At 34.1% G+C, this 18,334-nt stretch overlaps 1 non-coding gene across 1 annotated transcript; it reads left to right on the forward strand.

Annotated features, from left to right (window-relative positions):
- The first annotated feature begins 4,696 nt into the window (after nucleotides 1-4,696).
- Nucleotides 4,697-4,802, forward strand: LOC121215108 (small nucleolar RNA R71). Its single transcript, XR_005910840.1, has one exon. It is a non-coding gene; the product is annotated as a small nucleolar RNA R71 (small nucleolar RNA).
- The last annotated feature ends 13,532 nt before the right edge of the window (nucleotides 4,803-18,334 follow it).

Below are 18,334 nucleotides of genomic sequence, written 5' to 3' on the forward strand. Positions count from 1 at the left end.
GTCCCGGACATGGCCTTACATAGGACCTCTCATTTCAGTGCCAATGCCATGTCCCAGACATGGTCTTACATGGGACCTCTCATCTCGGTGCCAATGCAATGTCCCAGACATGGTCTTACATGGGACCTCTCATCTCGATGCCAATGCCATGTCCCATACATGGTCTTACATGGGACCTCTTTACCCCAATGTCATGACATTCGTATCCAATACCATCCTTATGTATCAACGGGACTTTTTAATTTTAATTCTCTATCATTTCATGCTTGGATCATCATCAAATAAATTCATGAAATAAATTCATTATTTCTAGAAAATAGCAACATTAATAATAATTATTTAAATATTGCATTTATTTACTGTAAACTTACCTCGATACCAAATATAGCCCAATTCGCCAACTTAGTCTTCAACTTTATTCTTCCCTTTGTCTAACCTCGAGTTATGTTCTTCTTGATCTAAAATAGCAAATTTAACTTATTTAATACTCATATTTATCAAAACAGCCCTCGACTCTAACTTTGTGAAAATTATGATTTTGCCCCTAAACTTTTACATAATTACATTTTTGCCCCAAGGCTCCGAAATTAAACTTCATCCCTTATTCTTATGTTTTATGACATGATGAACAATTCTCCCTTCTATGCCAACATCAAATTCCCACTCTAACATGTACTTATGAACATTAGGTATTTTTTACCGATTATGTTATTTTACTCGTTTTCGCTTAAAATCGGCTAGCAAAAGTTGTTTAACATAATTTCTAGCTTCATATTCTATCATAAAACATCAAACTAAACACTTTTAACCTATAGGTATTTTTCCAAATATAAACCCTAGGTTAAATTATTGCTAGAATAAGCTAAATTAAGTTACCGGGACTACAAAAACGTAAAGAACATTAAAAACGGGGCTTGGGATCACTTACTATGAAGCTTGGAAGTTTGAAAACCCTAACTATGGCTTCCCCCCTTGCTGATTTCGTCCAAATGAGGAAGATGAGCACAATTTGCCATCTTTTTCCCTTTTAATTCATTTTAATTACTAGATTACCAAATTGCCCCTAACTTAAAAATTTCCTATTTCACTTATCTCATGTCCATTTTTGTCTACCAACTTAACCAATGGTCTAATTACTATATAAAGACCTCCAATTTAAAGTTTCATAATAATTTGACACCTCTAACATGTAGAACTCAACTTTTTCACTTTTTTACAATTTAGTCCTTTTGACTAAATTGAGTGCCCAAACATCGAAATTTTCGAACGAAATTTTCACAAAATCATTTTGTGAAATCGTAGACCATAAAAATATAATAAAAATAAAATTTTCTTCATCAGATTTGTGGTCCCGAAACCACTGTTCTGATAACCTTGAATTTAGGCCATTACAGTAGTCGTGTATTTTGTCGCTTGTTCCAACCTTTTATTTGTTTGGCTCGCAGCTCTACGTATTGTTGGAACAAGGTGTCATCTATAATTCTTTGGGACGGTTTTATCGATTGCTCTGTGGATGTCATAGGTATACCCGCCTTTTTGTAGAAAGCCGTCACTAGATGAGGAAAGAAAATGCCCCCTTTTTAGGCCATTGATGCATCTTTTCATGTACTGGTGGATCCATTTACCGATACATACCCATTTTTTCTGTAAAATAGCATAAAGTAATACTTCCCTAAAGGTATTATTGTTAGAAACATTTAGAGCAAGTACTATTCTCATGCACACAAATTGAATTCACATCTTAGCCTCTGAAAACATAATAGCTTAATGAAAGGATACAAGAACGTTGGTACCTGAACGATATTTCTATTCACCCCTTCCTTCAGTTAAATACTTTTTAACGTTATCCGTATCTATGTCTCAGAAATATTTTAAATAAGTTTCGTCAATAAAATCATTTTCATATTATGGAGCATTATAAAAGTTACAAATAATTCGAGGGGTTACTCTCACTTCTTTCCTTTGCACAAGTATCGATTCCCACATATGACCTTTAGTATTCCTAGTCTCGTGGTCCCCTAAAGATGCCTAAAATTCCTAAACCATAGGGACCACGACATTATCTTTAGGGATCGTCCAAAAACATTCCCACCTATGCTATCAGACTAACAGTCATATTTCCTTACACAAAACCAATAACAGATTGAATCCCCTCTCTTGGATAAAGGTTTTTCCTTGAATTTTAGTAAAATATTTTCCAATATTTGGGTTTTCAAAATTAAGGGTGTTTAGACCCGTCGATGGTTTCGTTTCCATAGTTCGCCTAAATTTCCTAGGAGGCATGATATTTCAATAAACAAACAATTCAATGAATCAATAAAAAAAATTGAATGTAGGAACCTTTAACCTTAGTTATATGCTTGAAGGTTGTTTGGGTTCCTTGCTTTCACATGGTATTCCCATTCCTTGTTGCTCTAATGATGATTGAAAATTTTGTCGAAGAAGAAAAATATTTGAGAGATTGGGGGTTTAGTTTTTAAGGTTTTGAGAGGGTATTTTCAAAATATGAATGTAAAAGAGGTTAGTCTAGGTTTAGTAAAAGAGCTAAGGTGTTTTTAGGTTAGAAAATAGGTGTTTTAAAGTGTTAAAGCTAGGTAAATTAATGTTTAAACCACTAGGTTACGCAATTGGGTCGGGTCAACCCTGTAGAAAATTGTAGCGATGTCGTGACACAGAGGGTCTGTGTCACGACACGTCTGTCGGTTTGTAAGTCTGAAGGAAACTGTCTGCTATGTCGTGAATCGTTGGGTGATGTCGTGACACTAACTTTGTTTCGGCTCAAAACTCTAGTTTTAAGGATGTTTCGATTTAGAGATGAACCTACATCAAATAAAAGTTAAAATCTAAACTAGGTAATTAGTTAAATATACAATAATTTACAAAATTTAAGCAACAATTCAACTAATTTTATTTTTTACTACCGGATTCATATGATAGTGTCATCAATTAACATATATATGATTTTCCTATTTTGTCAGTATTGGTCCATCGTCCATCTTGTCATTCCACTTGTGCCCATTTTTCCCTTCCCTAAAACCTGTTTATTCTTTTTGCATGCATAAAAGGAAGCGTGTCCCTTGACTCGGGCAAGTTAGAAAGAAATTATTTTTTACATTGTTCCCCTAACTTCCTGTTATCTTCCTCACTCGATTGATGGCCACATTTAAAAGTTTCAATCTCACCATTAATTTTCACCGTTAATTCATTATTTTCTAAATCAATGGTAGATCTAGAAGTGGTTAAAAAGGGTCTTCCTAATAAGATTGGTACCTCACGATCTTCTTCAAAATCAAGCACCACAAAATATACAGGGATAATGAAACTTTGTACTTTAATTAACATATCTTCCAATACCCCTTTTGGACGTACCGAGGACCTGTCAACCAACTGTAATGTTATTTGAGTAGTTTTTAGATCCCCCAAGTAGAGTTTTTCAAAAATTGATAGAGGCATTAAATTAATACTAGGTCCTACATCATAGGGCTCTATTAAAATGAATGCTTCCTATCTTTATGGGAATAGAAAACTTCATGGGTCTTTAAATTTTCGAGGTACCTGTCTTGAAATAATCACGCTATAGGAAGCATTTAAATTAACTTGCTCTTCTACCTTAATTTTCTTACGCTTAGCCATCATCTCCTTTTAACACTTAGTGTACTTGGGAACCTTTTCAATTAAATAAATTAAAGCTAGGTTAACATTTAATGTTTTAAACAAGTTTAGGAAACTTACTAATTCATCCTCATCCCGCTTTTTTGTTTCTTCTAGTTTTGAAGGGATTGAGATTTTTGTGATTTTGGCATCTTTAGGTGTTACTTTTTCTAGTTCAACCGATGGTGCCTTTTCCTCTTCTAGCCTTAGTTCTTCTTCAGCTTCTAGGAGTTCCTCTCGAGGATCATCAATATTCTCCATAACTCCCTCCAGAGTAGGGTTTTCTAGGCTACTCAATACTTTCTCCAATTGAAGTGCTATCGCCTTCACATGCTCCTTACCTTCCCTTCGTGGATTTCCTTCTATATTGTTAGGAATAGCTGTGCCAATTTTTCTTTTGATATCACCCATCATCATGCTCATTAATTGGATCATTTGATCTTCGAGCTACATCAATGTTCTGTTTGAGTTGGTGCACTCAGACAACACCTACTTGACATCCATTCTCATTGACTGCATCTCTCCTTTAATTCTATCCAATCGTTGACTACATGAAATACAATCATTTGGGTTGACCCTATCTTAGGGGTTCTACAATAAGGAGGTTGGTAATTAGTGTTTTTAACTTGATTTAAATTATTACTTTCTCCTTGGTTTCCCCTATCTCAGATTCGAGCGATCTCTTTAGTTGGGATTATATGTATTCGAATAAGGGTTTCCACCCTTATTTTTGATGTAATTTACATCCTTAGCTAGACTGTTGATATAGTGGAAACACAGTTTGTCTCCCCCATGCATACACGGTGTAGAAATAGATTCGATACGGTTGAGTCTTTCCACTAACTGTTGATACTTATCATCCTCTTGGATAGCTTTTATCGTAGTGGGTTTCTAACCATATATGAATCGTTCAATTGGCCACTAGCAAGATTTTAGTGCCATGTTCTCAATGTTCATACGGGCTCCTGCTGCCTCTCCATCTAATCCATATCGTGCACTTGCATCCAACCCATTATAGAATACTTGTAGTCACATCCACTCAGGAAATCCGTGGTGCGGGCCTTTTTGAATCAAAATTTTGAAATGTTCCCACACCTCATAGAACCTTTCTCCCTCCATCTGCCTAAAGACAACAATCTCTTGTCTCAGCTGAACTACTTTGCTAATCGGGAATAACTTTTGTAAGAATTTTAAAATGAGTTCATCCCATATTGTGATAGATCTTGGTGTTTGCGAATCTAACCAAGAAAATGCGTTATCAATCAAGTAGAAGGGGAACAACCGAAGACGAATAGCATCATCAGTGGCCTCACTATATTTAAAAGTATCATAGAGTTGAAGAAACTATTTTAAATGTTGATTAGGGGCCTCTGTCATAGTGCCCCTAAACTGCAGATTGTTCTAGATCATCTGAATCATACCTGGTTTTATCTCAATATTATTACCTGTAATCGTAGGTCTTGCTATACTTTCTTGAACCATGTCCAGACTTGGTAAGGTATAATCCCTTAAAATTTTTTCGTTCCAAGCCATATGAATGTTTGCAGGAAGCTGTGGTGTTGGTGGGTTTCCTAAGGTGTTATTGTCAGTGTCACTAAATAGTGGATTTTTACGGGGTACGTTACTTGCAGTTGGTGGTAGTGGATTTCGTACCTATTACTGTTGTTGCTATTGGTAATTTCTTCGATTTTTCTTTTTGAAATGGTGGTTGCTATAATAGGTGTGCCCTTACTGAGAGTAATACACTAAACCTAGAAAGAAGATATTAGTAACAATTACTAAAATAAAATCATATCTATAACCTAAAAATTTCCTAATTATTCTTTTAAGGTGCAAAAATTAAAATTAACTTAGTGACGTTGCCTCCTCGGCAGCGGCACCACAACTTGACCGCCTCCGGAAGTGCTAATGTCTAGAGTGTGAATAATGCATTAAAATATAGAATTAGGAGACGGTATCTGCAAGTATACAGGTTTAGTTGTAATATAGTTTTACAACAAGGTGGGTGAGTACTTCGAGAATCGTACCCAAGGGAGGTAAAGGCTAGATCAATTTTAACCTACGACTGAAAGATCTAATTAATACTTTAATCAAGTTATAGAACAAAAACGTAAGTAATAGGTTTCTGGGATTTTTATAGTAATGATAACAAAAACAAAATAACATAAAAGAAAACTAAATTTGAATAGATAGAAAAATTAGAATGAATCCAATCTGATGATGGGTGACAACTTGCTTTGGCAATCCCAAGCAACTGTCATTTTAGGTTCATCATCAACCGACTAGTCGCTACCATCGCAAGATCTTCCGATCTTCCACTAACATAGCGAGCCAACAAGGACTAATTATCTTTTGACCTCACTATTTAGACTGGTTTGGGGTGCAGGTGTTCGTGGATGGACAATACCAATTTTGGGTTAATTCTTACCTTGATGACTTTTCGGGTTTGTCAGACTTAGGGTTTATTTCACGCTTTTCCTTTGCGAAACAGCTGATCCGTTGAGTAACCCTACAAAATAGTTAATAGATCATGCCTCCACTTGCTAATCCCCTATAGAAGGATTAGTTCCTCGTGGCTTTTATAAACAACATGGAATAGAAGGAAGAATAAAACATGGTGAATAAATTGAAGTGTAGAGTTTATGAAATGCTTGATTTATATTACTGTTAAATGTGGAAACAAGAAGATTGTATTGTTAGGTATTTTGTTATTTTAATGATGAATTGAGGTGACTTTACTTCTTTAATTACTTATGAGCTTACTAATCATATAAAATGAATACTCTATTTTATTTTCTATTTTCTTTTATAGATGGCATTTTGTGGAACATGTGTGTCAGATCACTCTAGAGCTCACACTATCCAACTTCTGACTTGGTAGACTATTAAATTGTTATAGACCTGGTTATGTGGCATGTATATAGGCCTTGATGCGGTTAAATGTTGATTTTGGAAAATGGTGAAATGATTCCATGTATGAAATGTTTATTTTAGGAAGTTTATGTGATATGTATATACAGTTGAATTGTATATATGTGGGGTTAATTGGAGTATGCTCGTGTTTGAACAAAGAAAGTGGTTGATTTTGGATGCCTTATGATAATGTTTGAAGTATGTTTGTTGGCATTGTGGTATGTTATATTTGAAACTCTCTAATAGCTAATTTGAAGGTGAAAAAGGGTTGGATTATTTTGATAAGAATAGTATAGATTTGTAACAATTTAATTGAACGGTTTGTTATGCTTATAAACTTGTTGCGAAATGGTGCTAATGAGACATATTGGTTAGGTGATTAGTATGACACCCCAAACCTGTCCAGGATAATAGACTCAAATTTCGAACATCACATTAGTCACTGAAGTGACTCTCTATTTAAAACTTTACAAACCACACCAACAAACTGTACATACCACGCATTTGCAGAATATTTCATACAGGAAATTAGACCTAAGTGCATGCTTTTCTAAATTAATCATTTATTTCACAGAATCAGAAGGTATAGGGTGTACCTTAATACTTGGTAGTCTCCTTAGCTGCAAAAATTTGTTAGTTCATTTAATTATCATCACATTAAACAAGTAATTAAGCCATCTAGGTTAGCAATCAAGCAAGCAATTATAAAGTTCAAAAATCCCAAATTTAAACAGTCCGTAATGTCCGTTTACAACCTGTTGAAAATTTTATTTAAAATGTTTAAGTATAATTCTAGTACTAAACCCTTGGAACGACCCACATTGCCTGCACTTCAGATTTTAAAAGCTCAACACACTTTAAAAAAAGGCCTTGCGATGGATCACCAAATTGTCACCCTCCTCACTAACCCGCAATCTATTTATCTACAAGGTAAAGTAAGGAGTGTGAGATTTGAGAAGCTCAATGAGTACACATGTATAACACAAATATACACACCAGACATGTTAGGATTTACACATACTTTAACAATTCACATATAACACAGATTACATACTCATCACGGTGATATATTAGTAATTCATGAATATGAAACATAGTCAAATTATATACTCATTGGATAAACGGATCTCCAAAACACAGCACATGACTTATAAAGTCGTTCATTATCTCCATGTAAGTGTAGCATGTATGCTCACACTCTCCAAACACACCATGCTATCTACGGTGAATGAAGCTATGCTCGACATCCCTTTATCTCTCCAATGCTATCTCCAGACCATAATTCCAAACACATAATAAAAGGGTGAGTGCTCTTAATCCGATGGCATGCTAATGATATCCAACAGTTTCAAGTGTTCACATTGCCAACATATCTAATTAATCACATTTTATTTTAAAATATAATTGGCTCCCTCTACTGTTGAACTCGCACTTAGCATGTCACAATAATATAATTTTGCACTAATCAGAACTTGCCATATCATAAAACTCATAAATCACTTATGGATTCGTGCATGCATAGATGTGCACTATCAATAGAATTCACATGTTATAAAAGTTCGCATTATATTATTTATTTTATGTCCAATTGCAAGTACTCCATAACCATATACGAATATATATTACATATATATACATGCTTATTTAGTGTTCTTTGTCACATTAACTTTAGCATGCATTAAAGTCCCAAATACATTTTTATATATTAGATAATACAAAACCTATAACCGTATATATTATATATAATAAAACCCACACATATATAGTATGTATAGTAGAACCATACATATATATGTACTATGTATATAACAAACATATGCAAACATATTACACATATAACACCCATGCACGTAAATACATATAACACCAAAACCCATATATTTTATATATAAATAACAAAACCTCTATGAGTATATATTATATATACACATACCTTTTAAATTTGCACAACATGGATACTCAACAATTCAAAAAAATATCCAAGAGTTTGAACTAGGAAAAGTTCGAGGTTTGCTTACCATAAGTTGAGGGTTCACAAGCTTCACTTCGACTTTCTAGATTTCGTAATTCTTGCTAAAATATGGCATACAAATGCACTCACCTTTAGCTCACCATGACTCGTCAAACTAGACAACTTTATGCTTGCCTCTATCTCAGTTTGTTGAGGCTCCACAAACATTTTCAGCTTCGCACAAAAATATACATATTACTAAGCATTCAAAAATAATCTAACTTATCTCTTTGTGTTCATACAAAGGCTCTCCACTCACACATACTTATTTGACTTATTTTGTACAATCTATTTCACTTAATTTCTTCTTTTTAACTTAATTAAATCCTTAATTTCTACCTCCTAATCCCTAACATGTGCCTAATTATAGATCTAGGCTAATAGTTCAACTCAATTTTACTAGACACTACTTTTCTCGAAAAACCAATGTTCATCCTCATTCCCAAAAGAAAACCATTTGATTCATGTAATTATTTAAAGATTTTGATAAATTGAATTTGCAAACCTCTTAATGTCCTCAAAATATACTAAAAATAATTTTAAAGCATCTCTTAGCTCATTATTACGAGACTCACCATTTTTTATGCAAAATTCGATTCCATAGATCTTTAATTTCATTACTTAGATTTCTGGAAATTCAAATTAAAGATAGCTTTAAACAGACAATGAATTAATCTTCATAAATTCAATTTCAGCATAAATGCGAAATACTTATCTTATAAAAATGAAAAATAAAAAAGAAAAGTGCGGGAGAGATAAAAAGATGCGGGGTCGTTTGTCTGTTTGGATAGTCAAAAACCGGCTAGTTCATAGATCTTTGGGCTTTGATTACCAAGGAATAGAGACTTTACAAATAAAGCATGAAGGTTGGCATTCCATTGCTGTTATTTTATATGTATATGGTTACAATTATCTACGTACCCAATGTGCCTATCATGTAGCACCAAACGGACTGTAATACATAAGAAAAAAATAGATTTACCTTTAGTTCAAAAATCTCCACAATTTTTCACCATTGCGCAAAAACGAGCTAAGTTTAGGTGAGAAATTGGAGAAGAAAGAGTGATTTTGCAAAATTGAAAGAATAAAGAGTGTTTGGATGCTAAGAAAATATAACAGATGCGGAAATTTTTGAGAGAAAATTTTTCAATCTAAATCTAACATATTTTTAAAATGAAAAAGCATGGAGAGAAATTGGGAAGGAAATTGGCTTTTATAGCCAACTATTTTTTTAAAAATTGGGTTTTTATAGCCAAATTTCTCCCTTATTCTAAAAACTCCCTTTTTAATAACTAGTTTTAATTTACACATTTAACCTTTACTTTAACCACTATTCCAAATTAGTCTCTATTAATTTTTACTACTGCCCTAATTATTAATACCATTATTATTTTTACTATTATTAACTAATTTCTATTTTATCCTATTTTAGCTTATATGACACAAAACCGAATTTTTCTCTTGAGCCCACAGTCTAATGCCCATTTCTACTAACTCAGTTTTCGGGATTTGACAATTAGGATTTGATAAATGACATGTTTTGGTTAAGTCTAAAATGTTAAAATGATGGACGTTTTTTGTTTGAGTAGTTGATGAATACCTAAGTTATTAAGCTTGGCAATGTGACCATTTCATGTGGTATGGTTGAATGGTCTTATAGTTGGCTAAATGCATGTACTGTACAAGTATTAGTTGGTTTTATGTAGGTTTAAATGGCAAAATATGCACCATTTGAGCCATTGGCTTGTCTTGGCATGAATTAGGTAGTTAATGGCATATTTTGTACCACAGGAGCAAGCAAATGATAGTGTGTCATATACGGGCTGGTGGCACGACCGTGTGACCCCTGGAATGCAGGATTGTTTTGAGCCACAGGGTTTTCAATTGATACATGGCCTAGCCTCACAGTCGTGTATCTTCTAGTAAAATTGGTAATTTAAACCACACAATCACAGTGAGTTACACGGCCTGAGCACACGATCGTGTGACCCCTGTTTTGCGCATCTACCATTCTTTTTGTAAAAGTTTCAAAATTGTACATGTTTGATTTCGAATCAACTCTAGAGATTATAAGCTCAATTTTGATTCATTTTTATCTGTAAAACATGATTTGCGTGTATGTATGAGATTATTAAATGTTTAAATTGATCTTTTGATTTATGATTTGCATTCTCCTATTTTGTCGTTTTTTATAGCATCCTATAGCTCGGGTCTGATGACCAGACTGAGTATAGGGTGTTACAAGAAGTATTTTGAAGATCGTACCCAAGGGATTACTAAGTTGGTGAAAGCTATTACTAAATCAGGTATCCGAAAACAAGTACTAGTCTAGTCAAGTTACAAATTATTATTGCAAATCCAAGATTAAAATTGCAAGAAGACTAATTAAATAAAAACTAAACCTAAGGTTAAAACTAGTGGAAACTTCCTATTCCTTGTTTAAACGATGTGACCTACTTAGCCAAAGTTGGTTGAATTACTAGTTATCAATTAAGCCATTGTTTACTTTAGTTGATTTATTTACCATCTTAATTAAGAATACCCTCTCAGTCTCATCCTTGCTAAGAGTTACTACCTAAGATACGCTTTTGGTCTCCCTCAGCCATACGGATACCCTTTTGGTCCACCACTCAACACAAGTTTACTAAAGGCTTACACAATAGAATACGCTTTCGGTCTCATCTGTCTAATTATTCTACTAGGCTAGTCAATTCTAGTATACTGAGAAATTTAGCAAACTCGAATAAATACCCAGTTTTAGATAAATATACATTTAATTATATAATCAATTACTCAAACAACCATGCAAGATTTTAATAATAGCACATATTTTATTCTTCTATTATACAAGCATTCAGTTAATTAAATTTACGAAAGAGATATAAATAAAGAGAACAAATAAAAAAATGCTTATTGATAAATCGAGATAACAACACGTGTTCGAAACATTCTTTGCTCGCAACGTCTAAACTTCAGAATAGAAGGATTCTGACAAGTTCTCTTTAATTATGATTACAAAGTTAATTATATAAGCGCAAATTTGAAGACTAAAATACCCCTCCATTTAATATAACAGTTAAGGCTTTAACTTAGAAAAGACCTTGAACTGCTACACTCGGAGAATCGTTGCAACATTGCGACATAGAGTACCTTTCTCGTCGCGATGTGGAACTAATGTTGTGACTTTTAGGTCTCAATGTTGCAACATTTGCGATAATTTCTCCCAAAAATTTTGTTCTTGCGTCTATCTTCAATGTTGCGACTTTCATGGCCTAGTGTCACGACATCGATAGTAGTGTCATCTAGAAGTTGTATTTTTAGCTCCTGATACATCCTACATAACCATATAACCTTATTCAGATATCAAATACTATAAAAACTATTAAAAGTAATAAATTGACTCCTTAAACTGTAAAAACATAAATTATTACTAAATAGACTTAATCTTACTATTAAACAAGCTATAATTATATGAAAAGGGATACAAATAACATGATCGGTCGTGGTAGATCATACCCTTACACTTATCTTTTTGCTTGTTCTCAAGCAAACCAAGTCTAAACACACAACAAGCAGACAATGTCCTTTGGATTATTTTAATTAGTAAGAAACATGGTAGGCAACTACTAAATTTGTATCAAATCTATCTCACATGCAACTTAATCTTGATAAATTGATAACTTGAAAACTTTCAAAGTAAAATTGTCTATTTCACTAAGTTAAATAACTAAAAAACTTAGAAGTGATCCAAATGACCAAATGGTCAATCATATTACCATCAATTTAAGTCATACAGATACTTAGTAGATACAATCATATGAATAAAAAACATTCACCAAGTTAATTATTAACAATTCTAGAAAATTCATGTAAAGGGGATGCTTAAGTCACATAGGTCTTCTAAGCTTGTAATGTTGTGAGGCTTAGGACAGTAGGATTTTAAAGAAAATATGGCTCAAAATGGTTCAAGAACTAGAAATAGTTAGGTGCATAAAATTGTTTCCTTTCACACCCATTTTTATCTATTGGGCTCACCTTCTTATTTCTCCTTCTCTCACATTCCTTCTTTCTTCAAAAGATGTGGAAGATTTAGTTCAATATTGGTGAGTATTTGTAACACCCTGACCGGTGAAACCTTAGTGTCAGGATACTGTTTAGATATATAAGGTAGATAAGATAATTTTCAAAAAGGTATAGTGTTAGAACTAGACTAAGATAAGAACCCTTTGAGCACGCCTATGACGCCTTGATGTTGGCGAGCACTAGGTTGGCACATAGTGGTCAAGAAGTGTGTTTGATTAGGAAGGATTCACCCAAAAGCTTCGATGGCACATAGAGTGCGAACCCCGTATAATTACAAGAGATGAATAGAAAGGCTAGTGTATGCCAGAGTACGTGGCGGAGCAAAGATATGAGCTAAAAGTAAGAATAAAAAGTGCACTGAAGTAATTAAGATATAGCTGAAGCCTTGATATTTTAATATTGCAAAAAATTCAAAACATGTCCTAAGAAGGCAAGATGTTAGATTCGACTCAGAGTTGAAGTTCACGAGTACACCATTGGGAAAAGTCTTTGAAGATAATAGGTTGGCGTGGTACTATCCGTCCAACGATGCTTTTGGTGAAAAAAGGTAAGGTGAGTAGTTGGCTTAGGAGTAATGAAGGGTTTCTAAGAAAAGAATTTAGTAAGTTGTCATGGAATTTTGAGTGTTAGGGATACCATCGAAAAGCATTGCATGTTAAACTTATCTGGTATGATCTTGGTTACATTTTAAAAAGTAGTCAAGAATAAACCATGAAATGAAATCACAAATATCTATATGAATATATAGGTGGATTGTCATGCACGTTTCCTTACAGTTGTGAACCACCTGTACGACAGCTTGATTTGGATTGCAACATGTGTCAAGTTATCATATGGATGAGGGTTATATAAATCTGGGTGACCAGGACTAAAAAGAGAGTTATTCTTTTCCTTCTCTGATAAGTATTTTCAGTTTGAGTCTAAAGAAAAACAGAATAAACGCTTTCTTCAAAAATAAAATATTACTATTATCTAGTTCGAAGAATGGAGAGAAAGTATTCCTTAAACTAGAGTAGAAATCTTAAGCTTAATTAGTGATTTCTTCTTACCGAGGTAGTAGTCACCGCAATCTCTGAGAAAAACTTAAAACTAGAGCCCAAGCTGCTACTAAGGTTACCAGGGGAATCTCTAAGACTAACTCTTACATGTATGTTTGTAGTCTAGATATTTTTGTGCTAAGTGACTAAAGCATGAAACTGAAACTAGTAAAGCATGACTCTATGACTCTGAGAATGAAAATAATGGTATGCATGCATATATATCTAAAAGCTTGAACATGTCTATCATGAGTTAGTCACGGTTTGAAGGAGTCTGAAATGAAGTGCATTACATCTGTAAGCATGAATGCATCTATTATGAAAAAGTCTAAAATGAATAAGTCTGTTAAGTATGAGTTTGCATGAACGTTTGTGTCTGTCTCCAGAGTCGTCTAAAGGGTTTCGGCGGGTCTAAAAACATAAATCTCTGATAAGGACAAGTCCAAGGTCATGACACTCTGAAGACCATATAGTCTAAGACCATGACTATACTATGAAATCATATGGAATATGTAAAGGACGGTTGAGTGAGTACCAGCGATGAGAGGCAAACCTCACGAAAATAAGTTTAGGGAAATCCCTATAGTGAAAAACACCAATTTCTGTAAAACTAAGCCTTTGTGGCTATTTCTAAAAGAAAGCATTTGTGGCGATCTTTGTTAAATGGAAGTCTTTGTGGCGATCTGTATTAAATGGAATACCTTGTGGTGATCTTTGTTAAATGAAAAGCTTTATAGTGATCTCTGTTAAATAGAAACCTTTGTGGAGATCTCTATTAAATGAAAGTCTTTTTGGAGATCTCTATTAAATGAAAGTCTTTGTGGAGATCTCTATTAAATGGAAGCCTTTTTAGTGATCTATGTGAAATGGATGCCCTTGTGGCTATCTTAACTAAATGAATGCTTTGTGGCAAGTTCTGTTAAGAGGACACCTTCATGGCGAGACTCTGAAAGGAAAGCCTCTGTGGCTATTTTTGGAACGGAATGCCTTCGTGGTTTAATCTGAAGAACGACTCTCATGATGATCATCTGAAGACAACACCGATGGGCAGACTTTGAATGAATCGCGTACACGGTATTATAAGAGTTGGCAAGTGTGGATTAGATTTGAAGGAAAATCCAGTATGGAAGGTTATGGAAAACTCTGTACAATCGATAGGGACAAAGTTATGATCGAGAAACAAATTATGAAATCCTTGAAAAATGGCTCAAGTAAAAGAGCATTTTCTCACTAAGTTATATCGAAATTACCCCTCTACGTTTTATATCTTAGGTAAAAGAAGTGCTAGGAGGGACAACATTAAGGCCTAACTAAAGGAATGGCGAAGTGGGCACTCATGCATACAAAGCGGGGATTACATGAGCATGTCGAGTCTAATAGAAACATTTTTGTACAAGTCTCATTTTTTTGAAAGCCTGATAGAGTGAATAGATTGTGTTGGTCAATAAATGAAGTCAGTTGTATTATTTAGAGGTTGAATAAGGGGAAACATTACAAGCCAATGTGATGTGTAATTATATTTGTCGGTTATGTACATAGAGTACCCCTAAATGTAACTTTGACGACCAGTATTACTAAATAAGATGTGTTTCTTTGGAAATTTGTATGTCTTAAGCATGTATAAGTTTGTAATAGTAATGTAACACTCGAAACCTAGACCCGGTAAATCAAGTCGAGTTGAAGGCATTATAGAAAATTAACCTTCAAGGCTGTTATTTCTATAATGGTATAGGAGCCCTCTTTCTCAACCTTGGCAACATCCAGTTTGACACACTCGTCCTCCAGAGCTTGCCCCCTAACTCGATGTTTGACGGCCTCTAACACCAAGTCAAGTTGATTTTGATGGCTTGCATCTTTTCCTTCCATTCAGACATACCATCTTCAAAAGAGATCCCCCAATTGGGTTGATAGTGGTTCTTTTTAGGTTCTTTCCAATATGCATTCCTATCTTCGTAAGAAATTCAATGATAAGCGTCGTATGGGTCATATGTCAAGAAATTACCTTTCCATTCTTTGTTTTCATTTTCTACCCAACATGTGTAACTATACGAATCATAACAAGGATAGTATCATCATCCCCCATAAGGGCCATAATCATCCTTGTAATGCCCCAAAAATTTAAGAGTTTCATTGTGAGAATCTGCAGTAATTAATTTATGTATCTGTGGTTCTGTGCTTTACTTCTGGGTTTAAGGTTTGGAGTTCGAGTTGCATTGCTAAAAGTTTTGTTATTTTTAAAAATATACCCTTACCCATGTGTTAGGTGGTTAAGTGCAATTCTAGGTAAATCAGTGTTAAGAATGAGCCTACTAGTTCACTAGTTAAGCATCTGTCTATATTTTGTCTGGTTCCAAGTTCAAATCCCATCGTTTACGTTAGGAAATATATTTTTTGCAAATGCCGAAATGGGTGGTGGTTAATTTAAAATTTTCAAAGGAAATGTTATCGTTCTTTTCTTTTCTAAAAACTTTTAAGTTCCTTGTTTTTTATGCTCTTTTTCTTTTTATTTCTTTCTTTTCTGCAATTTATTTTATGTGAATTGTGAAGCCTTGTTGCCTGAAAAGTCGATATTGTGTAAGTTTCATTGTGATTTTCTTTCGTTTGCAATTTTCATTGTGTTAGCACTTTTCTGTCGAAACGGGATTTTTGTTCGTTTACTTGACGTTCTATTCAACACCCGATTGGTTACTTTGTTTAGGCAAGGATATTGCAAGAGATATTAATCCATTGTGTTATTCTGATTTCTCCTGTTTCGTGCGAGGTGAGTGTATGAATTGAGTTGGAATTGCGTCGAATCTTTTGACATAATCTTAGCAGTGGGTTGATTTTTCTAAATATCTACTATGTTTTGGAACTATGTTAGTTAATTGTATAATGAGTTAGGATGACTGATCATATGTTACGAGATTTGTGTTCTGCATTGGCATATGTTGGGAGGTTGTGAAAAAGGAAGAAGTCTGTACTGAAATAGTGGCTATGCTACAATGAGTATTACTGTGATTCTAGCGCTTGTTGCATATTAATCTAACAGCTAAGTTGCATTTTTGTGAAAGTGTCAATGAACACTTTCAAGGTGTTCAAGGATGGATGGGCATTAAATGTCCATAGTGGTGTGTTGGCATGGTCGAAGATGGTGTGTAGCGGACGGAAATAGGGATATTGCATCTGAATCAGATCTGAACCATATTTGAACTAAAATTGTATATATGTACATATGTGTAACATCTCTACTCTGAATCTAGACAGAACATACTTCTATGTCAAACCGAATCTCTAAACTGGAATTTCTTTATAACCATTCATTGTTGAATTACATTCCTTTTACGCACTGAGTTCACAACTCACCCTTTTATTGAATAGATTTCATGTGGTTTCCAATCTTGATCGAGTCAATGTCGTAGAAGCTCAGTTAAACAATTATCTTTTCTTTTAAGCATTACTGTTAAGGACTTATGTTCTATGATGTTATGGAATTTATGAAGGTTATATGTTTTAAATTATTGTTGTGATGAATGTTACGTAATGAATGGTTCAATTCGACTATGTTATGATAATATGAATTTTAGTACGAATGACGTGACTCTCCAAACTTGGTCTGGACGTCTAGGCCGGGCTTAGGGTGTTACAATCCTAGCAAAGCGATATCAAACTATCCACACCAGACACAAAAAATCCTTCAAGCCACCTGTCGTCAGCATCAAGCATGACTCCCGATCAATTATCAACAAGAGAAGGTTAAAAAGCTCATTAAAATAAAAATACGAAGTCGTATATATTAATCCTACTTTTACTACTTATCATTACTTAAAATGTACACTAAAAATTACTCAATCTTGCACCGCCTCCCCGATAATGGCGCCAATAGCTTTGACCATATTCGCACGTGCACATAAAACAAACGGTTTTTATAAAAAATTTAAAATACGATTTTACTGCAAGCATACATGTCTGTTGTAATATTTGTAGTGTTACAATTGAACACCAGAGTATTCCAAGGATCGAACCCAAAGGACATGGAGATTGAGTGATAGATAGCAGTACACTATAGAGTCTAAGCAGCTATTGATATGATTTTATAGTATGACAAATCATAACAAGAAAATTTTGCAAGAAAAATTAAATATGCTAATTTAGGAACTAAATTGCAAAGAGTACGAAACTAAGAAATTAACCAATAAAGGACTAACAATGGTTGATTGATTTCAATGTGGTTTGCCAGTTCTCGAACGAGGGACTTAAATTGCTTAAATTACTAAGTGGCTCCATTTTATCTTTCGATCTTAATTTTACCGACTTAGGCGAATTAATCCAATTTATCTCTCGATCACACCGGCTAATCTGGGAATAATGAATGGGTGCACAAAAAGATTACCTCTTGGTCTCACTTGCCTAATTATTCCCTTAGGGGCATTACTTCCTAAGTTTTCAGGTGTATTCGATTGAGTACTTTGTACAAAAATCAGCTTACCCACATCTGCATCAACCAACCACCTTTTTTGCAAGAAAACCCAAAGAACATGGAACTAAAGGCATTCAACAAGAAAATCTAAAACAATAAATATAAAAGGAACAAACTTTAGTTGATTGAAAGTAAAAGAAACTGAAATACATTAAACACTAAAGCTAGAAATATCTTACA

Source organism: Gossypium hirsutum, chromosome D02, assembly GCF_007990345.1.
Source record: "Gossypium hirsutum isolate 1008001.06 chromosome D02, Gossypium_hirsutum_v2.1, whole genome shotgun sequence".
Lineage (NCBI taxonomy): Eukaryota > Viridiplantae > Streptophyta > Magnoliopsida > Malvales > Malvaceae > Gossypium > Gossypium hirsutum.